This window comes from Hylobates moloch, unplaced genomic scaffold (assembly GCF_009828535.3).
Source record: "Hylobates moloch isolate HMO894 unplaced genomic scaffold, HMol_V3 SCAFFOLD_7, whole genome shotgun sequence".
Classification (NCBI taxonomy): domain Eukaryota; kingdom Metazoa; phylum Chordata; class Mammalia; order Primates; family Hylobatidae; genus Hylobates; species Hylobates moloch.
This window is the reverse complement of record NW_026652282.1, coordinates 49,381,119-49,391,092: the sequence shown is the minus strand read 5'-3', so window position 1 is coordinate 49,391,092 and position 9,974 is coordinate 49,381,119. Positions and strand designations below refer to the sequence as shown.

General features: G+C 39.3%; 1 pseudogene; it reads left to right on the top strand.

Annotated features, from left to right (window-relative positions):
- The first annotated feature begins 256 nt into the window (after positions 1 to 256).
- On the top strand, positions 257 to 5,846 carry LOC116811083 (coiled-coil domain-containing protein 117-like; annotated as a pseudogene).
- Positions 5,847 to 9,974: the final 4,128 nt, after the last annotated feature.

The window sequence follows — 9,974 nt, the reverse complement described above, 5'->3', positions numbered from 1 at the left end:
GTGTACATGGGCATGTTTGCTTTCCTTGACCTGTCAGTGCACCTCTATGCATGCACCCTGCCCTTCCACTGCTACAGCAAATATACAGACCACCGCCCTCTCTCCACAAACCGCCATTGCAGTCAGAGCCTTGGCAAGCACAGAATCAGCAAGGCCCACCCTTGCACCAACACTGTCACAGGAGAAAAAGTAAGCATAAAGAACAAGGAATTCTCCTCCACCCTGAGCAACCACTCATATCTGTGGCACAAAAAGAATGCACACAGACCTACGCCCCCCAGAGCTCCACCTCCATGCTAACACCACCACCATCATGACCCTTGCAAACAAGGACCCCTTGGCCCCAAGCCGAACTGCCTTCACCACTGTGATGAACACTCACATAGAGGCAGTCCCTCAAGCCCCTGTTAGCACCCTGCCACAGGTGACAAGTGTGCACCCTGCCAGACTGCTGCTGTTGCTGGCACATGCAAAAATGAACAGATTCTTCAGTAACCGCATTACAAAACACTTTGACTGATACCACCCGTCAGAGTCTAGTGACCAGCTGTTGGAAAGCACCTTGACCCCTCAGTGTGGTGAATTTCAAACATCAAAAAGACAGAGAACAACTCTGGGGCCTGATACAAGGCCCCCAGAGTGAGAGCAAATGGTACAAGAATTCAAAGTAGAGTGTTCGTCCCCCAAAATCTTCCAGAAATGAAGACAGTTGGCTTAACTGACTTCATACCACAATCAAACCATAAAGGGCATAAATAAAATACAAGAAAAAAATCCAAGTTCAGCAACTTAGACCAAAAATTTTAAAAATAAAAAAACCCCATAAGCCCATAAAGATGAGAAAACCAGCACAAGAACCCTGACAACTCAAAAGGCCAGAGTGCCTTGGTCCTCCACATGACTGCACCACCTCTCCAGCAAAGGTTCTGAACAGGGCTGATGGCTGAAATGACAGAAATAAAATTCAGAATATGAATAAAAAGGAAGATCATTGAGATCCAGGAGTACATCAAAACCCAATCTATATAAGCTAAGAATCAAAATAAAATAATATAAGAGCTGAAAGATAAAACAGCCACTATGGAAAGAAATATAACTGAACTAATAGAGCTGAAAATCACACTACAAAAATTTCATAATGCAATCACAAGTATTAATAGGAAAATAGACCAAGTGGAGGAAAGAATCTCAGAGCTTGAAGACAGGCTTTCTGAAACAAGACAGCCAGAAAAGAAGAGAGAAAAAAAATTAAAAAGAATGAACAAAACCTCTGACAAATATGGGATTATGTAAAGAGACCAAATCTTTGATTCACCAAAGTCCCTGAAAAAGATGGAGAGAGTGGAAGCAACTTGGAAAACATATTTCAGATTATCATCCATGAGAACTTCTTCAACCTAGCTAGAGAGGCCAAAACGCAAATTCAAAAAATGCAGAGAATCCCAGTAAAATACTTCTGAAGAAAATCATCCCCAAGCAACATAATCATCAGATTCTCCAAACATAAAATAAAAGTAAAAATGTTAACGGCAGCTAGAAAACAAGGTCAGGTCACCTAGAAAGGGAATCCAATCAGAAAAACAGTGAACTTCTCAGCAGAAACCCTACTGGAAAGCCAATATTCAACATTCTTAAAGAAAATAAACTCCAACACAGAATTCCATATATAGCCAAACTAAGCTTCATAAGCAAAAAGAAATTAAGATAATTTTCAGACAAGCAAATGCTAAGAAAATTTTTTACCATCAAACCTACCTTAAAAGAGCCCCTGAAAAAGTCACCAAATATGGAAAAGAAAGCCCATTACCAGCCACTACAAAAACATACTGAAATACAATAACAATATGAAGCCAGTAACAATATAAAGCAACCACATAAACAAGTCTGAAAAATAGCCAGCTAATATCATGTTGACAAGATCAAATGTACACATATCAATACTAACCTTGAAGGTAAACAGGCCAAATGCCCCAATTAAAAGGCACAGAGTAGTAAGGTCGATTCAATGCCAAGAGTCATTGGCAAGCTGTCTTCAAGAAACCCATCTCACATGAAATCACACACATAGACTCAAAGGGATGCAGAAAAATCTACCAAGAAAATGGAAAACAAGAGAAAGAACAAAATGTAATCCTAACTTCAGGCAAAACAAACTTTAAACCAACAAACATCAAAAAAGACAAAGAGAAGCATTATGTGATGGTAAAGGGTTCAATGAAACAAGAAGACCTATCATAAATATATATGCACCGAGCATAGGAGTACTCTGATCCGTAAAGCAAGATCTTAGAGACCTTCAAAGAGACGTAGACTCACACACAGTAAGAGTGGGAGACTTCAACACCCCACTCAGCATATTAGAAAGATCATCAAGGCAGAAAATTAACAAAGATATTCAGGACCTAAACTCAGCACTAGCTTAACTGGATCTGATAGATATCAACAAAACTCTCCACTCAAAAACAGTAATATATACATTCTTCTCATCTCCACATGACAAATACTCTAAAATCAATCACGTAATCATAATCAAAACAATCCTAAACAAATGCAAAACAACAGAAATAATAACAACCAATCTCTCAGACCACAGCACAAACAAATAATAAACCAGGACTAAAAAATTCATTCAAAACCATACAATTACATGAAAATGGAATAACCTGCTCTTAAATGACTTTTGGGTAAATAACAAAATTAAAATAGAAATCAGAAAGTTTGTTCAGACTAGTGAGAATAAAGATACAACATCCTAGAATCTCTAGAATACAGCTAAGGCAGTGTTAAAAGGAAAATTTACAGCACTAAATGCCCATATCAAAAAGTTAGAAAGCACGCCACTGCACTCCAGCCTGGGAGACAGAGCGAGACTCCATCTCAAAATAAGTAAGTAAGTAAGTAAGTAAATAAATAAATAAATAAATAAATAAATGAAAGATCTCAATTTAACAACTTAACATCACAACTAGAAGAACTAGAGAACCAAGAAAAAGCCAACCACGAAGGTAGCGGAACACAAGAAATAACCAAAATCAGAACTGAAAAGAAGATAGAGACATGAAAAAGCATTAAAAGATTAACTCAAGGAGTCGGTGTTTTGACATAAAATAATAAACTAAGTGCATAGCTAGCTAGAATAAAGAAATAGGGAGAGAAGATCTAAATAAACACAATCAAAAACTATGAAATGGATATTACCACAAACCCCATGAAAATACGAATTAACACCAGACAGTATAATAGCCCGCAATGCATATAAATAAAAAGATATAGAAAAAGATAGATTAATTCCTGGACACATACACCCTCCCAAGATGAAACCAGGAAATAATTCAATCTCTGAACACACCAATAATGAGCACCAGAAGTGAATCACTAATAAATAGCCTACCAATTAATAAAGGCCCAAGACCAGAAGGATTCACAACTAAATACTAACAGATGTACAAAGAAGAGCTGGTATCATTCCGGCTGAAACTATTCCCCCCCCCAAAAAAAAAAACCAACCAAGAAAAGACTTCTCCCTAAATCATTTCATAACCCTGACATCAAAACCTAGCAAGGAAACAACAACCCCCGCCCCAGGCCAATATCCTTGATGAAAATATCTTCAACAAAACACTGACAAACTGAAGCTGACAGCATATTAAAAAACTTATCCACCAAGATCAAGTACATTTTATTCATAAAATTAAAAATTGGTTCAACACACACAAATCAAAAAATGTAATTCATTATATAAACAAAACAGAAAACAGAAACCAAACTATTATCTCAATAGCTGTAGAAAAGCTTTTTAATAAAATTAAACACCCCTTCAGGCTTAAAATTCTCAATAAACTAGGTATTGAAGAAACATGCCTCAAAATAATGAGATCCGTGTATGAGAGACTCACAGCCAACATCATACAGAATGGGACAAAGCTGAAAGCATTCTCCTTGAAAACTGGTGCAAGACAAAGGTGCCCTCTCTCACCGATTCTATTCAACATAGTATTGGAAGTCCTCGGCAGAGGAATCAGGTAAGAGAAATAAAAAAAAAAAAATCCAAATAGAAAGAGAGGAAGTCAAACTACTCTTGTGTCCAGATGACATAATCCTACACCTAGAAAACCTTGTGGTCTCAACTCAAAAGCTCCTTAAGCTGATAAACAACTTAAGCAAAGTCTCAGGATAAAAAATCAACGTACAAAAATCACAGGCCAAATGTGGTGGCTCACACCTGTAATCCCAGCAAATTGGGAGGCTGAGGCAGGTGGATCTCTTGAGGCCAGCAGTTCAAGACCACCCTACTCTGGTCAACATGGCAAACCGCTGCCTCTATTAAAAATATAAAACTTAGCCAGGTGTAGTGGTGCATGCCTGTAGGATCAACTACTTGGGAGAATGAGCCAGGAGAATCAGTTGAAGCCAGCAGGTGGAGTTTACAGTGGACCGTGATCATGCCACTGCACTCCAGCATGGGCAACAGAGCGGAACTCCATTCCCACAAAAAAAATCACTAGAATTCCTAGACACCAACAACAGTAAAGTTCAGAGGTAAATCAAGAATGCAACCCCAGTCACAATCCCTACAAAAAAAATACGAAATACCTAGGAACATGACTACCCAGAAAGGTGAAAGATCTCTACAAAGAGAATGCAAAACACTGCTAAAAAAAAAAAGAGAGAGATGACACAAACAAATGGAAAAACATTTCATGCTCATGGATAGGAAGAATGATTACCATTAGAATGGTCAAATTGCCAAAAGCAGCTTCAAGATTCAATGCTATTCCTATCAAACTACCAATGACATTCTTCACAGAACTAGAAAAAAACTATTTTAAAATTCATATGAGAGCTCAGATTAAGATGGCGGATTAAGATGGCAGATAAGAGGCAGGACTAGCGCTAGAAGGTGTGATATAGGGTCCAGAGTGGGCTCAGAGGCTGGTGCCTCTCAGCAGTCGCTGTGGCTGCAGCTACCTTCTCATGGACATGGCTGTGCTCCTCTAGCCTTTCAGCGGCCTCCCTCTGAGCTGCAGCTTGGACTTCCTGCAGCCGCTCGCTCGCCTTCCCTAGCCGGTTTTCCCACCTGGGAGCAGACAGCGCCCAGCTGGAACAGTGGCTAAGACCACGCACATTCCCAAGCAGCCTCAGCAGGAGAATGGTGCACGACATTTTTTCATTCGTTGCAAAAAGAAACACAAGTGAGAGGAGGAGGATGACAACTGCCTGCTAAAATAATAATAATAATAATAATAATAATAATAATAATAATAATAATAATAATTTAAGCAGAGCTCTGTGCTGGTCATAATGAATGAATTCTTTGTGCACACCAAGATGTAGAGGGGTGTGGAGTGTGGAGTAAATCCATGCACTAGTGGCCTTTCTCTACCTGGGATATTAGATGCTATTTGTGAAGAAATAGATCAGACGACTGGAGAACCAGTGTGAAGTTGCCTGAAGTAAGCTTCAGGAGATTGAAGACAGGATAATTGATGAAGATGAAGAAGTTGAAGCTCATAGAAACGTTAACCACTTCCGTAGTCTTCTCCTTTCTGATACCATGAAAACAGGTTCGAAGAAGGAATTTGATGAACTTTACAAAAAAATAATTGAGTCTATGAGCCATCCTTCCATGGAGATTGTTCTCTAGAAACCCCTCACCGAACTCCTTCCCGATAAGCCAAAGCCATCCTCTAATGCTAAGAACTATACAGCAGAGAGCCAAGCTAAGCATGCAGCTGCTGGCACTGCCTTCTCTCAGAGAACTGTCCTTGGAAATTTGGCACACAGGGATGTCTCTTTATAATGGTTTGGACATAGCTACTAGCACAGAAGAAGAGACAGAACTCTAGAGACCAATTTCTACACTAAAGTCATCAAATGTTAGGAGAATCCTGTGTTCATTTATGAGCCTATTTGCACAGTATAGGGACTTGCAAGTTTTATGAAACGGGTGTAATAATATCTACACCTGTGATTTGGGGTAGGACTCTCTTTTTGGGTAGACATTTATTGAATTCAACTTTTTTCCAAGAAAGTTTGTCTCAAAGGAAAAACAGTTTTCAGTGGGGCTTATTAAAGAAATGTTGGATTACAATCTCTTCAAAGGTAAGTACAGAAGCTGTATGTGTAGGGGTGACTTAAATCATATGTCACATTGTCTAGACTATTCAGACACTTAGAGAATATTTTCTTTGAATTAAAAAGGATGATTAAGAAAGAAGGATGTTCCTACTACAACTGTACCCTGACAGTTAAGTCACAGCTTAGTCTGTAGATACAAGCTGTTTACAGTAGTGACTGTATATAATGGGGGAGAAGGAGGGAAGAGAGCACTAGCTTAAGTCTATTGCTAAGAAATTTAATAAAGGCCCTGAAACTTGTAAATTAGTTGTCGATTCAATATAACTCTGTTGAATAAATAGCCAATAGCATTGTGGCTCTCCTCTTTGCCTCTGAAAATGCAATGAAAATACAGACAAAAATTTTTTCCTTCAAGGCTTTTTGCCTTGTGCCACTGTTGCTCCTTCGTTTCCCATGCATAATTGATAAGCCAAGTTATTCAGTAATGTTTACAAATTAATTAACTTTGAATGATAGTTAAAAGATTATGAGGTAACCCATGTGCAAATTACCTATGGGAGAAGCATCTTTTAGTTCATCCTAAGGAAGTGCTTTGTCAGCTAAACCCAATATTGATAACTTTAGTAATTAAAAAGTTATACTTGTATTAGAAAGTTGTTTTAAAACGTTAATTTAGAAAACAGTGAAATTGAAAATGTAGGAGCAAATGACATTCAGGTTAACTGAAATAGCCAATTTGACTGGTGCTTAGACTATTTTGCAGCAGGCCTAAATGGTAGTGGACAATTGGTTCCTGCTAGCAGGAAGCCTTCATCTTCTTGAGTACCTAAGCCAGGTTCCAGGTGTCCTTTGAGGATAGCCAGATTTGAAAATTTTAGTTTCTCAAGAAGAGCTCTTCTGTGTGGCAGGGACTCACAGGGCAAAGTAAAATTACAATTCCTTTACTGCTACAGAATATTCACTTAAGTTACTAAACGAGTGCTGTGGTATAATACTGGCCCTCCCTTCACACAACAGGACACCACCCCAGTTTTGTTTTGTTTTCTGGGTTTCCTCCCCTTTTGTAGGCAGGCACAAGATACCATTTGTAGAAAAAAAGTTTTATGCCACATAAAGGTGAATTTTTAGAAACCACATTCCAGGCATTTTTGAAACCCTTACTGAAATGTCTCCCTTTGTTACAGATGGTGTAGAAGTCACAAGTCTATTAATTGGTCTATTAAATGTTCTATGCCATTCTACAGATGGCATAGAAGTCACAAGTCTATTAATTGTTGCTTCTTTGGCCTCTTCCGGTTTTCTCTTTCTGTCTGGATAGTCAGGAAAAGATTTCATGTTTCATGGACACAGGAAGGGGAACATCACATTCCGGGTACTGTTGTGGGGTGGGGGGTGGGGGGGGCGGGGACAGCATTAGGAGATATACCTAATGCTAAATGACGAGCTAATGGGTGCAGGAAATCAACATGGCACATGGATACATATGTAACAAACCTGCACATTGTGCACATGTACCCTAAAACCTAAAGTATAATAAAAAAAAAATATTTAAACAAAATATTTGATGTCTACACAGTAAAAGTATTCAAACTTCACACCACTATTGAAAGCAGTTGGAAACCAGATAATAGTTTCTTAATCTTATATTTAGAGATGAATGTAAACTTGAAATGTGCAAGTGTTTGATTCATGCCATTTGATAAACTCATGCCTTATAGTCATTAAACAATGACTGGAACTAACTTGTAAAGTTTGTAGCCTTAAATAAATCTCCATGCTAAAAAAATGTGTTCTAGTGCAACACAAAAACATGAAGTGACTGCCCAGAGGTGGAGTTAGTGTTAAAATGGAAAGGGAAATGACAGATGTCCCAAGAAGGACCCAAAAACACACCAAGATTGTCTTCTAGAGGAATTGTTTGGGAGGCCTCTGACTAAAGGTCTTATGATGAAAAGGAAGCAAAGAGCCCCCCAAACAAAGCTCTGATAGTACTGGTAAATATAGGAAAGAATTAAGATTCTGTTAATTAAAATCCAAACAGAGCTTAATTGAGGAGTCAAGTTACCTGATATGATAATTATTTCTGTAGGATAATAGATGTTTTATGTTCTTTTTTGGACTTTATCCTCTTACATTTGTTTGTACAAAAATTGTTTTCCATCCTTGTGGCGCTTATTCATCTGAGCAGGCTCCAAAGTCCCAACGCCTCTGCTTTTTGTTTTACTTTTGTAGCATAGGGTTTTTGCTTTCACTTTTGCCTTAAGATTTCCCTAGGGGGTTAACAGGGCTTTTTATTTTGTATAGCTTTTGCAGCATGGATCAAACTTTAGCTTACTGTGCTAATGTGTGAAGAGAAAACAATTATCTAAAGCAAGTGAGCTTTAATGAACAAATGTATATTTTATCTGAGTTTGAGTTGCGTGTGGTTATTGTTTTTGTTTGTTTTTGTATTTAGTATGAAGAAAGTCCAGTTTTCATAAATATTAATCACTTAAAAAACTGCTACTCATTCTTGAAAAAGTATAAATAAAAAATTTAGAAAAATAACTAAGGTAGGGGCTAGAACCATGAAAAGGAGATTCATCTATTATTTTAGATTTGAAACTTGGTTTTGTCTTCCAGTGGTGAGAAGAATGGCTCAGTTCTAGGAATGTTTTCGAAGATACAGTTAATTTTACTTTAAAATGAGAGTCTGGCGTTTCTGTATTTTATCATTTTCAATAAACTTCTTAAGTGTTTTGGGGAAAAAAAAAAAAGAGGTAAGACTAGCTTGCAGCTCCTGCTCAGACAAAGAGAGCACCATCTGGACACTCAAATTGTGAACTTTTGCTCCAAGAACTACCAAAGGAACATACCAGGAAAGTCGAGAGAATCCACAGACCCTTTGAAGGAACTGGATCACTGCTGCAGTCTCCTTGAGATGCCAAAAAAACTGTGAGTCTGCTTGCTTTATCAATGGGGAGGTTTGTGGTCTGAGGTGAGTTCCCAGCCTTGGTCACTGGCTGCCTGGGCCTGTGACTGTCAGCTTTCCCAAACTTCCCTGGCAATATATGACTCAGAAGAGGCAGCCATAATCTCCCTGAGAAAATAACTCCATTGGACTAGGAAGGAACCACACCCTCATCCCCCATAGCAGCCACAGCAAACCCCACCCAAGGAGTGGCTGAGCTCAGACATGCCTATCCTTGCCCCCTCCTTGTGGACTTTCTCTACTCACCCTGCTAGCTGAAGACAAAGGTCAGATCTCTTTGGCCCTGCCCACCAACTGAGAAACCTGAGTGCTTAACCAGGTTTCCCTAGGATAAGTTTGCATCCTCCCTATAGGACTGTGGATAATGGGCTTATGAAAGCACCACCTCCTGGCTAGAGGCCAACCAAAACAAAATAAGCCCACTAGACAAAAACACAACCAAAGACTCTCACAGAGTCCACTTCACTCCCCTGCTGTGTCCGGAATTGGTGGGTTCTCGGTCTCGCTGACTTCAAGAATGAATGAAGCTGTGGACCCTCGTGGTGAGTGTTACAGTTCTTAAAGATGGTGTGTCTGGAGTTTGTTCCTTCAGAAGTTCAGATGTGTCCAGAGTTTCTTTCTTCTGGTGGGCTCATGGTCTCACTGACTTCAGGAGTGAAGCTGCAGACGTTCGCAGTGAGTGCTACAGGTCATAAAGGCAGCGCGGACCCAAAGAGTGCAGCAGCAGCAATATTTATTGTGAAGAGCAAAAGCACAAACCTTCCACAGTGTGGAAGGGGACCAGAGCAGGTTGCCGCTGCTGGCTCCGATGGCCTGCTTTTATTCCCTTATCTGGCCCCGCCCACATCCTGCTGATTGGTCCATTTTACAGACAGCTGATTGCTCCATTTTACAGAGAGCTGATTGGTCCGTTTCACAGAGAGCT